Below are 20,724 nucleotides of genomic sequence, written 5' to 3'. Positions count from 1 at the left end.
AACATTATTTATGTTAATTTTTCGAAAGGTGTACAAACTTTTTTTGCACCTTTTTTTATTTTCGTAACAGTATTTGTTATATAACTTTTTATTGAAATCATCTTTTCATGAGCTTTTTGTAGCAAAATGTTTGGCATGAGTTTCTGAACAAAACGTAGTACCGTAAACCGGGGTGACTTTGATAGGATTTCAATTTGTTTTTGGAATATTTTCGAACAGGTAAGGTTTTTCTCATGATTATTATTTTTAAGACATGTACTGGGGTAGGCCACACAAAGTCCATGCACTATTTCGGAAAAAAAGTTTTTTCAATAATGTTTAGAAAAATAGTTACGTTAAAAAAATTTAGTTTTAATTTCGGGGTGATTTTGATAGTCATAGTTTTTCTTGTTAAAATCATATTTAAGATGTTCAAACTTTATTTGTACGCTAAATGTACCATAACTAAAGTAGCTGATATAGTTTTAAGAAAAAAATCAATGTTTTTATTTAGTTAACTAAGTGTATAAGCTTTTTTAGCAAAATACATATAAATTTTAGGTAAAATTGTTAAAAAGTCGGAATTTTGCCTGAAATTTGTTAAAACTTGTTTTGTTTATAAAATTATCGCTTTATATTGCATTTTATACTGAATTTCAAGCACGAATCAAAGATTTTCACATTTTACATGAAATTTGTTCAACTGAAATTGTCTATAAAGTTTGTGATTTTTTAAATTGTGTTTCAAAAACAAAATATTATATATTATTTATAATTTGTCGAATGATTATTATTATTATTATTTATAAATGTCGAAAGAATCCGAAAATGCATTCCGTTTTCCGATTAAAAATCATGTTCATTGAGAAAATCATGACACTTTTAGAAGTTTAAAATAATTACTTTCATCAACATTTTCTTAACTATACTTAACAAACTTTTTAAACTTGTCAAAATTTTATGAAAAGTTCTTGTTGAGGTACTTCGAACAGTCAGTATGTTTCTAAACCATTCCTTACGTATTTTAACTGTACTCTTCATTTTGCGTAAAAATCGCAAACCTATCAAAGTCACCCCGTTTTACGGTACTAGGTTCCTGTCAAACTTTAAATTTTTTACATGTTTCATCACCAAATGTGCATAGTGCCCAAGAGGTGTAAATACTTTTTTTACATACTGTATAAATGATTTTTTTTAAGAAAAGGTATTTTTATTTTTTTTTAAATTTTATTTAATCAATTTAAAAAATTCTAGTCACTAAAACAATCATATTACTGAGAGTAAATTTAGATGTAGGTAACGGAAATTTGGTGGCACTGTCAATAGTTATGATCTCCTTAGTGGAATTAATTGTTGTCAATTTACTCATCGCTGGATGATATTCTGAAGTTATGTTTGTTTAGTAATAAGGTTGATTATATCGTACCTTGTACGCTGTTTTGTGAAACGCCCAACCTTTTTTACAAGAGACTGTTAACTGTTAAAAATGGAAATACATTTAAAGTAAATTACTCAAAAATCATTTGCCACACTGAAATAAAAAAAAGGATTTTTTAACAAGTTAACCTTTAATTTTTATATTTTTTTGTTTAAAAGCTTATTAACTAAACATTTTTTTTCTATAAAAACTACATAAGCAAGCGCAGTGATGCTAAATTTGGAGTAAAAATAAAGTCTTATCACCTTTAATCTGGAATTCAAACTAAAAAAAATAACTTTACTATTTTTTTAAACGTTATTGATTTTTTTTCAAAGATAGTGCATGGACTTTGGGTGGCCTACCCCAGTACTTGTTTTAAAAATAATAATTATGAGAAAAACCTTACCAGTTGGGAAATATTAAGAATTTACTGAAATCCTATTTATATCGCCCCAGTTGATGGTAAAAAAAAAATTCAGAATGAGATCAAAAGAAAATCTTTAAATTTATCTTTTCATGTTCAAATATTTAATTTTCCTTAGACGTTTTCATTAATTATGAAAAATTACAAAATCAGTTTATTGTGCTCAAATATTTTTGAATAAAAGAAATTTAATAAAAATTACAGTAAATTATTTCTAATTCTCCTAATCTATACCATTAACCATTTCCGAAGATTCCTTTCTCACGGTACAGATTTTTGAATATTTATATAAAAATTTTAAACGGGTAGCTGTCAAATTTGTATTAAAACATGTATGCTCTAGCTGAACAAAATAAAATAAAAAAAATTTCATTTTTTATAAACTACAATAAACAATATTTCATGATTCAACCATTTCAAAAAAAAAAAGTGCTCAACTTTCAAGACACAACCCAGTACAGTCAGAGTGCGGTGGTGGCAACTTTCTTCGGATTGACAGTGTCACGATGATTTTCTGACGTTGATTGTGCGGGCGGTCGGCGATGAACAGAGAGCCAGAGGGAGATGCGAACACATATTTGAGCGGGTTTCTTTGTTTCTTCCCATTGTGTGTGTCCGGGAAATTCCGCTCACCGATTCTTCTGTTGCTGCTGCCGCTTGACACAGTTTTCCTGAGAATTTTCGCCTCCAGTATGGGAGAAATGTCACTCAAAGTCGATTGTGTTGCCAAACGAAGAATTGCTTTTACAGGACGGGGGAGAATGTGAGCAAGCTCGTTAATCATTGGGAAATTGTTACCTCAAGCTGTGAGATGTTGGGAGAGTGTGGATCTTTTATTTTGGGGGGGAAATTTATGAGCAAATATTTACGCTAAAGTTTCAACAAGACAACGGAAACTTAAAACTGTTGGTCTTAAAAGTTGTTCTATGGTTTTACCGTACAAATTGCCACATTCCAGGAGTGTTATCATTCTGGTCTAGACGCGAGTTGTTGCTCAAAACATCACAGAGCGCGTGGAAAGCCGGTGAAGTCGGTGTTATTGTTTTGCTTTTTGAAAACAGCTGAAGCACATTCCCACCCAGTAATAAGAACCAGAACGCGAATCTGTGTGGTTTGTGTGTTGTTGTGCGGTGTATGTTGATGATGCTCGACAAGCCTCTACAAATACAAATAGCTCAGTTTCGTTTGGTGGAAGTCCAAGGGTTTTGTTCCGAAAGGTAAAACTTTTTCAGACTTTAAATGTGTAAACAAAAGCAAGTGAAGGTTTGTGGCGGTGTTGGTGGCTCGAAAGAATCTAAGCATTGAAGAACGCGCTTGAAGCAACGTTTGCCGACAAAGTGTAGAAAATCTACGTTAGCTGGGCCATGAAGTGCAAATTTCTCACATGGACTAAATATCGGTACTTTTGGACAGAGTGCAACGGTAACAACGAGAATTAACCCTGCAAGAGGCGATTTTTTTTTCATTTTTTGTACACTACCAATAAGTGAATTCCACATAATCATCTTCTATCTAAACAGCAATTCCCTACGAAAACAGCATGGAAAAAAACAAAAGTGCTCGAATCGGGCTCAAAATTTTTTTGCGAGTTCCCTGGCCGAAAGAATGAGACCCGTATTTTTTTTTGTTTGGCCATTAGGGACACCTACGCCGTGTTAGGGTGGTCTGAAAAATTGCCATTTTCGTCGATTTACGCAAAACCACTTTTTCCGAAAAATCTTAACTCCTCGCCATTTTAACCAATTTTAATTGTCTTATACGCAAATGAAAAGTGATAAGTTTTCCTTTTAAAGAAAAATAGTAAAAAGTTTCAAAAATATAGCCTAACATATGAAAAGGGCGCAGGAAACTTTAAAATGCCGTTTTGACGCTGAAAATATTATTATCGGATTCTCCGGACATTTTCACGTAACATACTAAAAAATAGGAGGAGTTCATTAACAGGATTCCGAGATATGATTTTTTGAAAATAAAATCCGTGTTATTCGACGCGCCGCGCACAAAAATGGGAAAATGACAAAATCGGCAAAAAATCTACTTTTTTCACTAAAACTGCGATAACTTTAAAATTTCAGCAATGTCCTATACATGTCTGGGTACTTGCGTCTTTCAATTAAGATAATTTTGGTATCCAAACATGTATAGGTCATCGCTGAAATTTTCGAGTTATCGCAGTTTTAGCGATTTATTTTTATTTTTTGCCGATTTCGTCATTTTCCGGTTTTTGCGCGCGGAGCGTCGAAATACACGGATTTTATTTCCAAAAAATCATATCTCGGAATCCTGTCAACGAACTCCTCCCATTTTTTAATATGTTACGTAAAAATATTTGGGGAATCCGATTAAAATATTTTCAGACGCGTAAACCACCGTTGAGATTTGAACACTTTGTTCGTGGTTCCCATTTTCATGAACGCTTGTTTACGATTTTGGGAACTCTTTTTTCTCCGTGCATAGGCTTTTTGGTCCAGATACCGTTAAAACGGCATTTTAAAGTTTCATTCGCCCTTTTCATATGTTAGGCTAGATTTTTGAAACTTCTTACTATTTTTTTGAAAGGCCAGCTCATTACCTGGGTCATTCTCCACCCAATCACACAGCAGTTGCCCCGAGCCCTCTTCGATTTGCGTGAAACTTTGCTCTAAAGGGTTATTTTGGTTCCTGGTCACGAATCCGAGGTCCATTTTTCGATATTTTTTGACGGTGGGGCGGTACGACCCCTTTCATTTTTCTGGTTTTTTTACTTAGACACATTTTTCAGTGATTTGTAGCTCGCAACCGTGAAGAGATAGAAATTTGGTTTCAAAGGGAATTTTGTGTAAAATTAGACGCCCAATTTGATAGCGTACCCAAAATTCCAAAAACGTATTTTTCATCAAAAAAGTAAAAAAAAAAGTTTTAAAATTGCTGCCATTTCCCGTTACTCAACTGTCAAAAATCATGAGACATGTCATTTTATGGGAAATTTAATGTTCTTTTCGAATCTGAAATAACCCATAAGGGTAATTTTTTCATTAAGAACAAAATTATTCATTTTAAAATTACGTCTTTTTTCTAACTTTGCAGGGTTGCATTTTAGAGTGTAAAAATGTTTGGCAAAGTTGTAGAGCAGGCAAAAACAAAAAAAAATGATATATTTTTGACCAGTTTTTCGAATTTTTAACCCCTAAAACTCATTCGTGTGCGTTTAAAAGTATTTGTTTTCGGAAAGTTCAGCTAATTTTGCATAAGAATGACCCCTTGGACGATTGTTGTGACCTGTGTGCTGAATAGTGGTTCGCAAAACGGCCTCAATTTTAAACTGTGAAAGTGGAACCAATTTACTGTTCGCCAAAAGTAGAGAGTATTGTGATCGATCATTGCAAAATTGTATAGGTATTTGAAGAAATGAAAAATGTGTGGCTTTTGAGGACCTGGGGTTGAAGTCAATAAACTTTAAAAAAAAATGAAGGCGAGATCGTATTTTTTTATCATTATGAATAGAAGTTGTTTATGGAGTCGATGCGGTTGTCGATGAAGTTGTTTATGGAGTCGATGCGGTTGTATCCATCCAAGAGGTGTCTTTATTGTTAGATTCCGTTTGAAAACCTGGTTTAGTGAAAATCCTTTCTGTTTGTTGGGTCAGCTTCGCTAGAATGAGCGATGTTTTTTCGCTGGATCAGGAAGAGCTGCAGGATTTCAAAACCAACCAGGGAATTTATCTGCGACATCGCAGAATTACACTCTCGCCGCAGCTCTTCGTCACCCGTATAAAAGAAAAATCTCTTCTAATCGATCGAAACGCGACAATTTTCCAGCAAAAAAATGTCAAAAACTAGACAAAATAAAACACATACTAGGGGAAATTCTCGTATCTTTGGCAGGTTAAGCACTCGCTCCTAATTCCATCCAATTTACTGATTGTCACTATTTAAACAACTAATTTTGCAAAACTTTTTATACAAACTTGCTTGCTCACTTCTTATTGAGCTATTTATTACTCGATTTCAGTTGAAAACGTTTTTAATTAGCTTTAATTGAATGTCAAAGTTCTGACCTGCCAACATTAGAGGCACGCTGGAATTAGATGCTGTTCCCCTACTGATTATAAAACAGCTCATTTACCAGTAAGAAAAAAGTCATGTTTGTGCTTGAACATCCTCCTACATTGTAGATCGCATCGCTTCGCTAGAAGACGGTGATTTTAGCGGATTGCAGACTGGATTTTCGCCATGTGATGTGATGATTGTCTAAGCCCAAGTTGCCTAGGAATCGATAATTGGGAATAGAACCAATTCCACCTGAACCAGATTCTCACCACCATGGCAGCCGTCCATTGCCGGACGCTCCCATCTCCACCGCGCACCAGGGACAAGGATAGGGGATTTGGAAGACGGGAATTGTTGATGCTCCACTTTTTTCAGAGTATTAAGGGAAAATCTCCACGGTATCCTCAAGTAAGTTTCGCTTGGAGTTGGACGGGTTTTGGGAAGGTGATTGGTCTGAGGAGCCACCCTAGGCGAGTGGTAACGACCGTTTGCATTGTAGTTCGAATTCTTCGTGTGTTCTCATTTCTAATGGGAAAGCTTTCAATTCTTCTCATCTCTTATTGGATGAATTCTGTCAGTCGCCCAGGCTATTTATAGCGAGGTATTTTTAGATTCAATTTCAACTGCACTTGCAATCTTGCATGCAATCTTGTTTGAGTTCTGATGTTCAGCTTGCATTCAATTTGATTCTTTGTCCGATTCTTGGATTCAACTATACCAGTCTAATTCCTCCTCAAGCTACCAATGCTCCACGGTTAAATGGAAAGCATTTTGCTTGCCAATCCTAAGGGCAGGGGATCGAACCCCGCCGTGAGCTTCATGTTTTTTTTTTCATTATTTCCAAATTCAATGAGTCCAGAACTTTCTCGTTGGGAGCAGATGGGTATCGAACCCAGAATCATTCGCTTATAAAGCGAACATCGTAACCATTCAGCCACGACCGCTCCTTGAACATCCTCCTACATTGTAGATGTAAACAAAGTGGGATCATTCGAAAATCACGTTACGCATTCTCTCTATTCATCACCCAGGCTGTGACTTGTGCACTGCTTGTATGTGGGGATTTTTCAAAAATAAAAAAACAAACCAAATACACTCACTCATTAGAAACATTTTTTTTTTTTTTTTTTGAAAAAATACCCATACTCTCATAGGTCAAAAGAAAGGTAATTTCATGCACTATAAGCCTACGGTATTAACGTTTTGGCCAATCGCAGGTTTTCTCATAGTTTTTCAATTTTTCTAGATCAAGCATTTTACAACGTTAGTTTTTGCCCTGTATGCCCAGAAGACGGCACTTTTTGGTCTCAATTTCGTCATATTTGGAATCCTCGGACAATTTCACGTAAGTTACAAGTATTGGAGTTGTAATTTTGATTTAAAAAATAATTAAATTAAACATTTTTGAAAAAAGAAATAGATCTTATTTACCCTGTGATCAATACGTCAAATGCTGTATCAAGTAGGCGAAAATCTATTTTACCCTTAATCCAACAAATGGTCAAAAATATTTTAATTCATTCATTCAAAAAGTACCGTCTTCTTGGCCTACAGGGCAAAAACTAACTTTGTAAAATGTTTGTTGTAGAAAAACCAAAAACCCGATTTAATCCCACCAGGGGTGAGATAGAGCCTTTCTTACTAAAGAATATAACTTCTCTCAATTCACAACATCGACTTGATACAAAAAATCTTATGATGAAAGCAAGGTATTATTAATGATGTGTTTTCTAAAAGAAATTGAAAACGCAATTTTCACCTATCGAATATTTTTAATCGTACAAATTCTTAGCTTCCAATGCGCAAGTGACGACACACACCGCGGTTTTGGTTTTTAGTTTTGGTACGAGCCCAAAAACCGAACAAAGCAGGCGCAAAGCAAAACCGAGTTAACCGCACAGTGGGAAGCTTGCCATTCAGCGTCTACGAAAGTGAGAGAGTCAGAGATAGATATTTTTACAACCGCACCACTACACACTCAATCGTAATACCTTAGGAAGATAGCCATTGGCGTCGCGAGCATTGAAAACTTTGAAAACGATATAAAGCTTAGAAGCTTCGAAAGCTCCTATTGGAATCCAATGAACTCCGTTAAATAAAACGACACGACAAATGAAGCCTACTTAAAGGCGATTTTAGGAGCACACGGGAAACAAATTGATTGTACCCGGATGAATGTCCTATGTCAAAAAAGTTTCTGCATAAACATTGGACAGTTATGCAAAAACGGACAGAGCAAAAGAAACCGAAAAGCTACGATATCTTACATGTTGAAGGAAACATCGGTAGACAAGCTACTACGAACAAGTATAAGTCAAGCCGAAACATATGCGCCAGCATTCTCGCGCCAGTATTCGAAGCTCAACTTGACAAATTGTCGACTTGGCGACGAAGCGTCGAAAATCGATGCAGTGTGATTTTTAGCGTTTTTCGGATTACAATTCATGCTGAATCGACATAGTTACGAAGCTGGAAATGACGTCCTGGCTTAAAGTAAAACCTATACCTTTCTTTAGTAAGAAAGGCAAAAGTAAATCGTTCAAAAATTGATCCGGATTGCCGATCGATGTCGAATTTGTTTCAGATGCTCACTCATGGTCTGTACTATGAATGTAGCAAGAAATTTCGAATAAAATCAGAAATGAAAAATGTTGGCGAAGGTCACCAGGTGGGCTTTTACCTTTTTTTAGGGATTTTGTTTCTTATGGTAGGTCAATCAAACGGCTCTAACTCCAGAACCATATTATGAATCTGGATGAAAATTTGGGAGGTTGTAGGGCTCGAAAAATGCAATTTTGAGATAAATAAAAGGTATGAAAATGAAAAATTTTGACCATATTTTCATTTGAAAACTGTGTATTTTCTGGAAAAGTCTGGCCGCATCCGAAAACAGATGGATAATTCGAAATTTGCGCGGCAACTCGCCCAGGTTCAGCACACTAGCTTTCATCTGCATTTAAGAGAATCGAAATCGGATTTATGGGAGCTGAGAACGGCGCGACACAAATTTTTGCAAAATTTTACCACATACGAACATCACTCGACCTCCACGGAATTTATTTTCTCAAAATTCGAGGGTTCGAGATAGACGAGTTCTGTCAAGGTGAATCGATAGAGCGTCGAAAATCGATGCAGTGTGATTTTTTAGCGATTTTTCGGATTACAATTCATGCTGAACCGACATATTTACGAAGCTGGAAATGACGTCCTGGCTTAAAGTAAAACCTATACCTTTCTTTAGTAAGAAAGGCAAAACTATGAGAAAAACTGCGATTGGCCAAAAAGTTATTACCGTAGGCTAATAGTCCATGAAATTACCTATTTGTTGACCTATGGGTGTTGGAGGCTGTTGCAAAAAGATATTGAGGTTTAAAAAAAATCAATTTTTGACAGTAATTTGCAAAAGCTAAGAGAAAAAGTGAAACCAATCCTGGATGTCTATGGCACATTTTTAAGTGCTTCAAAAGAACTTTCGAATGCATCTAAGAGAGTTGGAATTGATGAAGTTTTACGGAAATGCGAGAAATTTTAGGATTTTTTATGTTTTTTGGACCTCAAACTTCAATGCCCGTTTTACCCCACTTCTCTTTGTCGTAGAGGGCTCATATTTGGCATGAGTTCATCTCATGTTTAGATAAACAAACGCTGATAGTTTCATCCAAATCGGAGCACCTGAATACGACCTGTTACACATTGGTGAAAAACTCGCTCTTAAATGAAAAAATGACCCTTCTGGGTTATTTCAGATTCGAAAAACATATAATTTTTTTTTAAACATGTCTCACAATTTTTGACAGTTGAGTAACGGGAAATAGCAGCGATTTTTAAACTATTTTTTATCTTTTTTTGATGAAAAATACGTTTTTTTGGAATTTTGAATACGCTATCAAATCGGGCGTCTAATTTTACACAAAATTCCTTTTGTCCAAGGAATTTGATAACAATAAAATTTGAACCCTAAAATGCCACCTTAAATTAAAGTTTAACGTTTTAAATATTAATATTAAGTTTTGACCAATTTCTTATATTTTTATTTTTTTTTATTTTATCACCATCGTGTTCTTCGGACAATTTTAGAGAATAATCAATGTAAACCTCTAACTAAAATGAAAGAACATGGTGTTTTTTTCAACAAAAAGGGATGAATCCTGCATAGTTCGGTTTTTTATAGGTGGGAAACTTGTTTCGGATTTGAATTCAAAGGACAGAGTGAAAAAATCAAACTTTTTTCAGTAAAATCGCTGTATTTCGCCAATAATTCATTTTACTTTGAGGTTTACATTGATTATTTTGTAAAATTGTCCAGGGAACATGGTGGTGATAAAACAAAAAAAAAAATAAGGAATTGGTTAAAACCAAATTTTAATGCTTAAATCGGTGAAGGTCGAGTCCAAAAGTGTACTCGTTTGACATGGAATGTCCCATATATTTGAAAAACCCGGGTGACATCCCTGGCTTGATTCTTTAGGCTTAGAAACGAATCTGTGTTAATTTTGAACAAAACTGGTCATGGTTTAGGGGTCGCTGTCTAGCGCTGACAAAATTTAAGTCCCTGAATCCTCATTATTAGTACTAATCGAGAGGTTGTTCTGTTTTGGATGATGTTTGTGATTCTTGCATGTTTTGATAGTTTTAAATAAATTTCAACTTGATCTTGTTTTGACTCACATAAGGTAAAATAGTGTTTTGTATTAATTTAATAATAGAAATCTCTTAGGATTGGAAGGGTTTATTACTTGGCAGTTGGAGAATCACAAGCAGAACACATAAAGGCACCGGTTAATGATGTGATTTTACTCTGCTACCGTCATATTAAATGTATGTTCGTACGCACCAGTTTTCCAATGTGATTTATTTATTTTGTGTTCCTGCATCACCGCTTGTGAGACTGTTTTAATTGATTAAATTTCCTTCCCGTGAGAAACATTACTTACAAGTTTGACACTTGTTTAAACCATTTTTCCTTTTTTTATTTCCAGATATTGAAATCCCGTAAGTATCAACCACCTTATAAATCAATCTTGATTTAACAAAAAGCCATCAAATCAACAAAGTTTCCCCGAGAAGGCACGATTTCCCGCAACGAGGCGTCAAATCATCGCCTCATGTAATCTAATATCTGCGAAACGATGTAATCGTGAGCTATGGCTTTACCCTACAATACCTCCTCCCCTCCCCCGCGCTTGCTCAAACGGGGGTGAGAGAGGTTTCATAACCCATAATCAACCCCTCTTCTGGCAGGCAGTTATGGGCCCACAAACAGAGGAAGAAGGTTTCGAAAGAGTGTGTCTCTATCTCCAAGAAAAGCATAATCGTGATGACATCTTAGACGAGGGGTCCAAAGAAAAGGTCTCGCTGAAAATGAGCCCAATTAAGGCAGTCATTGTGTGAATTGGTGAATTCCTGCTTCGATTGGCATCGAATCGTCGTTATGTTGGGGGGGTGATGGGGTCTCAACGTGAGGGTATTTCGTTGTTTTTTTTTTGGTTTATGAAGAAACAATTGTCAGAAATAAGAAGTATTTTTTTATTGGGAAAATAAATTTGAACTGATCTCAAAATGTAAATTATTGATTGGCACTGGTATTTTAGATTTCATGTTACCTCTCAAATCGATTTCAAACATTCATGTCACATTGTTACTTCGGATAAACTATGAATGCCAAATTGAAAAGCTTGATTCTTGTTTGTGAAAATTAGTCAACCCCCTTCATTGTTCGAAAAACCAATCCCCCTCAAAAGCAAAAATCCCATTTGTTCCAACAAGGTACAGATCAATGTTCGTCTGTGATGGGTTCCAAAAACAAGAAATCCTCAGGATTACCATCCACCAGAAGTATGTTTCGCATCTGTGACTGCTTTCCATACCCAGAGTTCGACAGAGTGTGTGGATTTGCCTCGGCCGAGAGAAACCCGAAATTGATCAGCTTGGAAAATGTGAGATGAAAATTAAATTGAATTTTCCCTCCCCCCGCGCTCCTCACACTCACCCACAATCCAATCATCGATTGGTTTTTCCTCTTCTTTTTTTTGCTGAGAAGGAATAATTTTGACATTTTCGGTTTGAAAGCCACTCTTCAGGAAGGCAAGTGGTAAAAGTGGCTCCGAAACGTAACGCGAAATGACATGCCATGATATGTTCAATCAAAATGATATCCACCACCCATCGAACGCCCCCGCGTGTTTGCTGTGTCTGTGGCGTGGGTTTTCCGGCTCAAGTAAAGTTTTTCCAAGGAAATGAGGAGAACGGCTTACCTTCGACGGGGCAGGCCGGTCTGGTAGAAAAAATATTGGCTGCATGTGGTGCCCAGACCGAAAATGCCACGTGCTGAAACTTTGATACGTTTCGATCAAATTTTTTATTGAACTTTTATCATTTTTTTCTATTGCTGAGGGGTTTCGCTGTTCCTGGTTTGGGGAAACGTTTTTGCAGCAACAGTGAACTAGTTGTGCATGAAAAGAAAAAAACAGTGTTGCTCGATTTCTGTATTAGATAAGTGGATACTGTTTCAGATTCTGCTCAATTTGTTTCTTGAAATTTTCATTCGGAGAAATTATAGTTTGCTTGGCTTGTTAAGTACTCGGTCTTAATTCCGTCCAACTTGCAAATTCTCACTATTTGAATAATTCTGTTTACAACAGTTTTGATAGAAACTTGGTTGTTTACTTCCATTAGGCTATTTATTGCTCGTTATGAATTGAAAACGCTTCCTCAAACCCCCGCCCCTCTCTCCTAGAGCGTGATATACTTTATGGATGACGCCTTAATGTAGAGTTTACAAATCTTTGAAATTTTGTTAAAATAACTAAACGAAACGAAAAATAACTAAATAGAATTTAATTACAACACCCATTTTGCCATTAAACAATGTTTAAAATAGTCGTACTGGAATACCACCCTAAAGAATGTGTCACAAGTTTTTATACAAATCTGGTAGCTGTCCATGAATATCAATTTATTTTTATTGGCTGAAATTTGGCTGAAATTTTGTATCTTAAGAGATTTGTTTTTACTTTTTAGTGTCCAAATATAATGCAAGAAAAAAATTCAGAAAATATTTGCATTCTAAAATAATAGGCAATACACTATTTACACAAAATGAGACTTTTCAACCTTAAGAACACCTTAAGAACACAGAAAAAAATGATGGTAATATTCATCAGGTGTCACCATTTTTGTGGCAAAAAAATGTGAAATAATACATCAGGAATTGGTGAATTTTCATCAGTTTTTGATAGAGCGTCCAATTTCTCGTCCCGGGAATTCCCGGGATTTCCCGGAAAAAAATATTTCCCGTTTCCCGGGAAATTTGTAATTTTCCCGGGAATTCCCGAATTACAAGCAGAAGTATACATTGTCCTACCTTTTTGGCACCAATGTTTTGAAATTATACAAAAAATAATAATTGGAGAACCTGATTTGATTTTATTTATTTCCATCTACTGTTCATATTGGTGGCAGTGCGTGACCGAATGGTTACGCTGTCCGCTTTGTAAACGGATGATTCTGGGTTCGATTCCCATCTGCTGCAACCTTCCATGGGATGAGGAAGTAAAATGTCGGTCCCGGCCTTGGTTGTTGTTAGGCCGTTAAGTCATTCCAGGTGTAGGAGTTGTCTCCATGCCATAAGTACAAACAACACACCAAACCAAGCCTACTCCGGTGAAATCGCTGGCGGCGGTTGGACTCGCAATCCGAAGGTCGTCAGTTCAAACACTGGGGTGGAAGGTTCCTTGGAGTAAAAAGAGGTTTGGGTGCTCTCCCCATTCAAGCCTTCGGACTCCTAGGTTCGAGCAGAAACTTGCAATAGAGACCACAAAAGACCCGGGGGTCGTTAATGTGGATGGTTTGTTGTTGTTCATATTGAACGAATCAGCTTGTCTGTAAATTTCATGTCAAGGTTTAATTCAGATAATATTTATTTCTGAAGCATTCACTGTTCAAAAAAGTGCAACTGAGAAAAATGCGATTGAAATTTTTCGACCGATTTCTGTGTTTCTACGCATAATTGTCCCGTGGGTTCCTATTCGCGCTATGTGTCCCTAATCGCCCCAGTTAGTAGTTTTTTACCCTTATTTGTGATCCTCTTGCTATACAACAGGTAAACAAGGCATAATGCTCAGTAAAACTAATGATTCCGTGTAAGAAAATACTTGGTGGGACAATTATGCGTAGAAGTTCAACGATGGGACAAACAGACTTGGTGTTGTTTTTTAAGAGTTTCCGAACAAAGTACCAGATTTTATGTTGTTTTTCTTAAAGTACACATCAGACTAAACTTAAAAATGGCATAAAGTCAAAATCGTCAAAAACTGACATGGGACAATTATGCGTAGAACGGCAGTTCACCACTAGGAATATTGTTTGCTTATATGTTGGACCACAAAACTTACGCTGTTACGGAATGAATATAAACTATTTTAATTTTGACAACCTTTTTAAATGTTTTTTGTAATATCATTTGAAAATATGATATTTACATCTTCCGACCAAGATCAACATTGAAATTTGTTTGACTTTTTTTACCTTGAACAAGTTGGATGGAAATTGAACTGATGTAAAAAAGGTTTGTGTTAGAAGAATTTGTTTCTAAGTATACGAGAAATTACAGATTGAAGATATAAATTTATGAAGCACGTGAGCTACCAAGGGCGTAAGAGGGTTATATATGAAAAAAATATCGTTGAATTTCAACCACTTTGAAATGCTCAAAATTATTTTAATCTAATTAGTTTATTGGGCTGAATACCATGTAATTAAAATTATATCATAAAACTAACTTAATCCACCTATGTGGTTGGAGCCTTCCTCACAACAATGGCTGTACACAAGTTTCATCTATTTTTTATATCCGGCTTCCAAAAAGTACATCGATATCACTTAAGTGGCCATGTCTCGAGACAGGGTTGCCAGATCTTCAATGTTTTGGACTCGTTGGAAAGGTCTTTTGATAACCTAACCAACAATGGGTCGGATAGTGGATCCGTACATAGTTTACATACATTGAAGTGAGATCCGGCTTCAAAAAAATACATCAATATCACTTAAGTGGCCATATCTCGAGACAGGGTTGCCAGATCTTCAATGTTTTGGACTCGTTGGAAAGGTCTTTTGATAACATAACCAACAATAGGTCGGATGGTGGATCCGGACATAGTTTACATACATTTAAGTGAGATCCGGCTTCAAAAAAGTACATCAATATCACTTAAGTGGCCATATCTCGAGACAGGGCTGCCAGATCTTCAATGTTTTAGACTCGTTGGAAAGGTCTTTTGATAACCTAACCAACGTTGAGTCGGATGATGGACCCGGACATAGTTTACATACATTTATGTGAGATCCGGCTTCAAAAAAGTATATCAATATCACTTAAGTGGCCATATCTCGAGACAGGGTTGCCAAATGTTCAATGTTTTGGACTCGTTGGAAAGGTATTTTGATAACCTAACCAACAATAGGTCGGATAGTGGATCCGGACATAGTTAACATACATTTAAGTGAGATCCGGCTTCAAAAAAGTACATCAATATCACTTAAGAGGCCATATCTCGAGACAGGGCTGCCAGATCTTCAATGTTTTAGACTCGTTGGAAAGGTATTTTGATAACATAACCAACAATAGGTCGGATGGTGGATCCGGACATAGTTTACATACATTTAAGTGAGATCTGGCTTCAAAAAAGTACATCAATATCACTTAAGTGGCCATATCTCGAGACAGGGCTACCAGATCTTCAATGTTTTGGACTCGTTGGAAAGGTCTTTTGATAATCTAACCAACGATGGGTCGGATGATGGACCCGGACATAGTTTACATACAGTTAAGTGAGATCCAAATATATGTGAAAACACATTTTTATACATAACTTTTGAACTACTTATCGAAACTTCAATCTGTGTAAAACTCGATCTATGGGACCCTAAGCCAAGTCGAATGCAACAAATTCGGGTCAATTCGGTTCAGCCAGTGCCGAGAAACATGAGCTAGTTTGTTGGTCACATACATACATACACACACACATACACACACACATACACACACACATACACACACACATACACACAGACATTTGTTCAGTTTTCGATTCTGAGTCGATATGTATACATGAAGGTGGGTCTACGACGTTTTTATACGAAGTTCATTTTTAGAGCAGGATTATAGCCTTACCTCAGTGAGGAAGGCAAAACCATAAAAACCATAAAAAACAACTTCGTATCATAAGAAATTTCAAAAACTCGCTCCAAATATTTGAAAACTTTCAGCTGTGATTTCATGAAATAGTGTTTTTAGTTAAAAGCCTTAGAAATTAGATTTTTAAGGTAAATTCAATGATTATTTATTTATTCACAAGTTGAATTTTTTGTTTGTTTTTTTTTTTTTTTAATTTTAACTTTATGGTCACTGAGACAAATTTAAAAAAACTAACTTAATCCACCTATGTGGTTGGAGCCTTCCTCACAACAATGGCTGTACACAAGTTTCATCTATTTTTTAGATCCGGCTTCCAAAAAGTACATCGATATCACTTAAGTGGCCATATCTCGAAACAGGTTGGCCAGATCTTCAATGTTTTGCACTCGTTGGAAAGGTCTTTTGATAACCTAACCAACAATGGGTCGGATGGTGGATCCGGACATAGTTTACATACATTTAAGTGAGATCCGGCTTCAAAAAAGTACATCAATATCACTTAAGTGGCCATATCTCGAGACAGGTTGCCAGATTTTCAATGTTTTAGACTCGTTGGAAAGGTATTTTGATAACCTAACCAACGTCGGGTCGGATGATGGACCCAGACATAGTTTACATACATTTAAGTGAGATCCGGCTTCAAAAAAGTACATCAATATCACTTAAGTGGCCATATCTCGAGACAGGTTGCCAGATTTTCAATGTTTTAGACTCGTTGGAAAGGTATTTTGATAACCTAACCAACGTCGGGTCGGATGATGGACCCAGACATAGTTTACATACATTTAAGTGAGATCCGGCTTCAAAAAAGTACATAAATATCACTTAAGTGGCCATATCTCGAGACAGGGTTGCCAGATCTTCAATGTTTTGGACTCGTTGGAAAGGTCTTTTGATAACCTAACCAACAATGGGTCGGATGGTGGATCCGGACATAGTACACATACATTTAAGTGAGATCCGGCTTCAAAAAAGTACATCAATATCACTTAAGTGGCCATATCTCGAGACAGGGTTGCCAGATCTTCAATGTTTTGGACTCGTTAGAAAGGTATTTTGATAACCTAACCAACGTCGGGTCGGATGATGGACCCAGACATAGTTTACATACATTTAAGTGAGATCCGGCTTCAAAAAAGTACATAAATATCACTTAAGTGGCCATATCTCGAGACAGGGTTGCCAGATCTTCAATGTTTTGGACTCGTTAGAAAGGTCTTTTGATAACCTAACCAACAATGGGTCGGATGGTGGATCCGGACATAGTTTACATACATTTAAGTGAGATCCGGCTTCAAAAAAGTACATCATATCACTTAAGGGACCATATCTCGAGACAGGGTTGCCAGATCTTCAATGTTTTGGACTCATTGGAAAGGTCTTTTGATAACCTAACCAACGATGGGTCGGATGATGGATCCGGACATAGTTTACATGCATTTAAGTGAGATCCGGCTTCAAAAAAGTACATAAATATCACTTAAGTGGCCATATCTCGAGACAGGGTTGCCAGATCTTCAATGTTTTGGACTCGTTGGAAAGGTCTTTTGATAACCTAACCAACAATGGGTCGGATGGTGGATCCGGACATAGTACACATACATTTAAGTGAGATCCGGCTTCAAAAAAGTACATCAATATCACTTAAGTGGCCATATCTCGAGACAGGGTTGCCAGATCTTCAATGTTTTGGACTCGTTAGAAAGGTCTTTTGATAACCTAACCAACGATGGGTCGGATGATGGATCCGGACATAGTTTACATACATTTAAGTGAGATCCGGCTTCAAAAAAGTACATCATATCACTTAAGGGACCATATCTCGAGACAGGGTTGCCAGATCTTCAATGTTTTGGACTCATTGGAAAGGTCTTTTGATAACCTAACCAACAATGGGTCGGATGATGGATCCGGACATAGTTTACATACATTTAAGTGAGATCCGGCTTCAAAAAAGTACATAAATATCACTTAAGTGGCCATATCTCGAGACAGGGTTGCCAGATCTTCAATGTTTTGGACTCGTTGGAAAGATCTTTTGATAACCTAACCAACAATGGGTCGGATGGTGGATCCGGACATAGTTTACATACATTTAAGTGAGATCCGGCTTCAAAAAAGTACATCAATATCACTTAAGTGGCCATATCTCGAGACAGGTTGCCAGATTTTCAATGTTTTAGACTCGTTGGAAAGGTATTTTGATAACCTAACCAACGTCGGGTCGGATGATGGACCCAGACATAGTTTACATACATTTAAGTGAGATCCGGCTTCAAAAAAGTACATCATATCACTTAAGGGACCATATCTCGAGACAGGGTTGCCAGATCTTCAATGTTTTGAACTCATTGGAAAGGTCTTTTGATAACCTAACCAACAATGGGTCGGATGGTGGCTCCGGACATAGTACACATACATTTAAGTGAGATCCGGCTTCAAAAAAGTACATCAATATCACTGAAGTGGCCATATCTCGAGACAGGGTTGCCAGATCTTCAATGTTGTGGACTCGTTGGAAAGGTCTTTTGATAACCTAACCAACAATGGGTCGGATGGTGGATCCGGACATAGTACACATACATTTAAGTGAGATCCGGCTTCAAAAAATTACATCAATATCACTTAAATGGCCATATCTCGAGACAGGGTTGCCAGATCTTCAATGTTTTGGACTCGTTGGAAAGGTCTTTTGATAACCTAACCAACGATGGGTCGGATGATGGACCCGGACATAGTTTACATACAGTTAAGTGAGATCCAAATATATGTGAAAACACATTTTTATACATAACTTTTGAACTACTTATCGAAACTTCAATCTGTATAAAACTCGATCTATGGGACCCTAAACCAAGTCAAATGCAACAAGTTCGGGTCAAATCGGTTCAGCCAGTGCCGAGAAACATGAGCTAGTTTGTTGGTCACATACATACATACACACACACATACACACACACATACACACACACATACACACACACATACACACAGACATTTGTTCAGTTTTCGATTCTGAGTCGATATGTATACATGAAGGTGGGTCTACGACGTTTTTATACGAAGTTCATTTTTAGAGCAGGATTATAGCCTTACCTCAGTGAGGAAGGCAACAATTTTATGGTTGTGGAGCATACATTTTCACTATCCAAACACTTTGATTTAAAAAAATCCTTCTGGACAATAATACTAATAATATTTTCTTTCATTTGGCACGATTTGTAAGATTTAAAAATTAGAAAGCTTATATATTTTCTCAAAGTTGCATGATTTTTTACAAGCAGTCAAGTCATTGATTGATCCTCACACTCATTTTGACCATTAAAGTTGTTGTTCTATACAATTTCGTTGCAGAAGATTAATCAGAAACAGGATTAGAATAATTTTCGTTAAATTTCAAATTTCCCGGGAATTCCCGGGATTTACCGGGAAATTTGTTGAAAATTTCTCGGGAATTTTGTAACCCCGGGATATTGGACGCTCTAGTTTTTGATGAATATTCATCAGGTTCACATTTTTACACATTTCTTGAGTAATATTACTCAAAAAACAAGTAGTATTCAACCTACCAATTTTTCAACATTCTAAAATTCAACTGTTTTTTTTCTGTAAAGACTAATTTGTTTGGTGGCGTTGATTTTTTTAAACGTGGTTGAAATATTTTAGTACATATTTTAAAATTTGCAATGTATTTTTTCAAAGAGATAAAAAATTTTTAAGAATGATTCACTTTTTGACATTAAAAATCGTCCCTTTGTTTCTAAGAAATTGGCATTTGAAAAATTGATCGTTGTGTGGGTGATTCCTGCATAGCAAAAAAAGTTGAATTTTGGAATGTTGAAAGTTTGGTAGGTTGAATTTTACCTCTTTTTTTGAGTAAAATAACATAAAAAATGTATAAAAACGTGAACCTGTGAACCATCAAAAGCTGATGAAAATTCATCATTTTCTGGGGCAAAATTAATCTTTCTTTTTGATACAAAATTTGCCACCATTTCCTGATGAATATTACCATAATTTTTGTTCTGTGTGAGAAACTAATATTTTTATATTTCATTCATTTTTTAAAAATACAAATCTTCACTGTTTCTTAAGGGGTTACAAACATGTAGAAAATCACAAAATTTCATATTACAGAAAATGTATTAAATCCACTCAAAAGGTGATTTTTAGTCACTTCTGAAAGTTTCATGATTAAACTGATTTAGAATCGATTTAGCCATGCGCAAAGTGAACTGTCAAGTTTTCTGTTCTTTTTTCTCTAAAAACCGACTTGATTAACGGGTACCACGATATCTCGAGAAGGGATGTACCAAATTGGCTGAAATTTGGGGTGAAGACTCTCAAGACATATCCCGTGTGCATAACGAAGCCCGATTTCAAAAATTTTGCTTTTATGAAAAATACATGAATCAAAACTGAAGGTATTTTTTAAATAACCTTTTTGAAAATCGACCTTCGTCATGCACACGAAATTTGTAATGCAAGTCTTCACCAAAATTTTGAGCTGTTTTGATCAAATAGCTTTCAAATAGCTTTATCTCGGCATAGATACAATCAAATGTCTTAAAATTTGTTTTGTTAATAGATGAAAATATGTATTTTAATGTCTTCAAAACAGAATTTTAAACAAGTTGAAATGTGTGCTCATACCGACCTATGACTTTTTGGCGATTTA

The 20,724-nt window shown here is 36.0% G+C and overlaps 1 protein-coding gene across 1 annotated transcript in view; it reads left to right on the top strand.

The window, feature by feature from the left end:
- LOC6031932 overlaps positions 1-20,724 on the top strand; it is a 226,045-nt gene that overhangs the window by 28,543 nt on the left and 176,778 nt on the right. The window contains exon 2 of the mRNA XM_038255667.1: positions 10,831-10,843. The gene's annotated coding sequence lies outside the window, so the exon portion shown is untranslated. The remainder of the gene's footprint in view (positions 1-10,830; positions 10,844-20,724) is intronic.

Source organism: Culex quinquefasciatus, chromosome 2 (genome assembly GCF_015732765.1).
Source record: "Culex quinquefasciatus strain JHB chromosome 2, VPISU_Cqui_1.0_pri_paternal, whole genome shotgun sequence".
In the NCBI taxonomy this organism is placed as follows: domain Eukaryota; kingdom Metazoa; phylum Arthropoda; class Insecta; order Diptera; family Culicidae; genus Culex; species Culex quinquefasciatus.
The sequence above is the reverse complement of the archived record's forward strand: the minus strand, read 5'-3'. Positions and strand labels throughout refer to the sequence as shown.